General features: G+C 35.5%; 1 protein-coding gene across 2 annotated transcripts in view; it reads right to left on the bottom strand.

Moving 5' to 3' along the window:
- The window catches only part of LNX1 (ligand of numb-protein X 1), a 168200-nt gene that overhangs the window by 137851 nt on the left and 28129 nt on the right, over positions 1-2220 (bottom strand). The window lies entirely within an intron of this gene.

Genomic DNA, 2220 nt, shown 5'->3' with positions numbered 1-2220 from the left:
ATCAGTGGTGAATTGCTTTGGGCCTTTCATTGGATCTTTATAGGCACTAAAATTCTCAAATTTGTGGTATTTAGGCAACTTTTGGAAATTAAGGTTTTATTTGAACAGGCCTCTACTGGATAATCATTAGTTTTCAAAATCTCTTTTATAGGCAAGTTCCACTAAATTATATATTTCGACTACATCCTAGATCTGTTGTAAAAACATTATTAATTGTACATTTAGTTTTTCATGAGAAGGAAACTATTGAATGGGATCTGCTTCAGAAAGATTATAGGTATGTCGTAAGCCAGGAAGAGCAGGTTTTGACCAAGAAAGTTGGCATTTGCAATAAACCCAACTTTGTTCTGAGTGGTTACGTTCTTTAGCAAACCTATTGATATTGCAAAGAGTGCATAGATTAGAAAATACTGACCATTTTCAAAACACTAGCCTTGCATTTTAATGCCCTGGTGTCGTGGGGGTGAACAGTGAACTACTGTTGGTGCACAGTGGGCCACTCTCACACATGAAGTATGTCAACCTCACCGGCCTGTAGAGACTACAGCTCTCCTTGTTTCCTCCAACTCTCCCCTACCCAAGGGCTAGCAATGGGCCATTATCTCTCATTCTGACATCTGAGAAGGGAATCTGAATGCCAGGAAGGAAGTTTTCCAAATCGGTATAAAAACAAAATCCTCCTATTACAACAGGATACAGTAAAGAAAACAAAGAAGGGAGCTTACAAGAGGGAAAAGGTTTAAAACTGTAAATGAAAAAAGTTCTAAAAAAAACCAGCCCACAAGATATTCCTAACACAGTACAGTTATTTGTATTTACTGGGGGAAAAACAGCATTGCTGGAGAGACTCGGGTAGGGCAGTGGGGCTGATATATACCTTGTCGGAAAGATTGCTCACCATTTTCTGTGTCACAGGACTTTACGGTAACTGGAAGTCAATGGCATTTTATTTCACAATTTTTTATTTTGAGTAGTAAATGTTTATTTTGAGAACTTTCCAGGATGACCATGTAGTTAAAAGATCACATTGCGTGTCATAAATAAAAAATTCTTGTTGGTTAATTTTAATACTCACTCCATGAAAGAGAGAAACTTATAAAGATCATCATTGTTGCAGTAGTCACTATCTTTTCAGTCTTCTACTGACTGCTTTTTGAAAAGAGGTAGTTTCAATTTTGACCACCTGTTTTTACTGCAGAAGCAATGTTAGGCATTACTTCATATTTCAGAAGAGCAGCAGTCTCTATAGAGACTTTCTTGCCTATTACTTAGAAAAGCTGTTCCCTTTATTAAGCTAAAGCAGCAGTGTTCTCAATGCCCTGGGTAAATTTGGGATTGACTGGATAAATGTTCAATACTATTAAAGGATTAACACTATACTGTGAGCCATGGTGCTTTTCCAATATGCTATCACCTTCTGGTTGTCATCTGCTGGTACTGCACATTTGCAGGGGCTGCAAGAGAGTTACAGTGGATTCAGAAAGTACCAGTGAGCCATTCAAAGATGGTAAGACCCCCCAAAAAGCCAATGAATGATTCTCTTCTATATTCTCAATAAAATGGCTCAAAAAGACAGACTGATAACCAATCGCTTCTATTTATTTCAGGACATAATAGACTTTTTAGACCTATGGATGATATTGAGTTATAACCCTGTTTAAATATCTATAGAGTATTTTATTTTTGCAAAGATAAGTTATAAAAATCATAAAACCAGGTAGATTAATAATAATACACACATCAAACTTAGATTACAAACGTAAGTCATGGTTCTCATTCACTCTGTCCTGGCATTAAAGATGTTATAAAGAAACATACTTAGAGTACCAGCAAGTATCCCAATGTTTACAGACACAGACATTGTCAAAAAGGTTTTTAGCAAAGAGACACCATCCAAATTTTATTCTTTATACTACTGACATGATTTTAATTTGTTACATGGTATTACTATTTCTCCCACTGTAGCAAGTTCTAGTTTTCTCAAGGCCTTTCCCCAAACTTTCCTGGAAATAAAATATCATATTTCCAACCCTCAAATTAAAATGTTATTCTCATAAGTATATGTACAAGATATATTCATATATATCCTTTTCAATTTCAGGCTAAGCAAAGACATGCAGTTAGAGTTACAGTATATTAACATTATTAAAGCAAAAGACAATCCAACTAATGTCAAGAGAAAACTGTGACCTTCCATCCAGTGTTTGATATAGAAAATAT

Source organism: Hipposideros armiger, unplaced genomic scaffold (assembly GCF_001890085.2).
Source record: "Hipposideros armiger isolate ML-2016 unplaced genomic scaffold, ASM189008v1 scaffold_53, whole genome shotgun sequence".
Taxonomy (NCBI): domain Eukaryota; kingdom Metazoa; phylum Chordata; class Mammalia; order Chiroptera; family Hipposideridae; genus Hipposideros; species Hipposideros armiger.
This window is presented reverse-complemented; position numbering and strand designations above follow the sequence as displayed.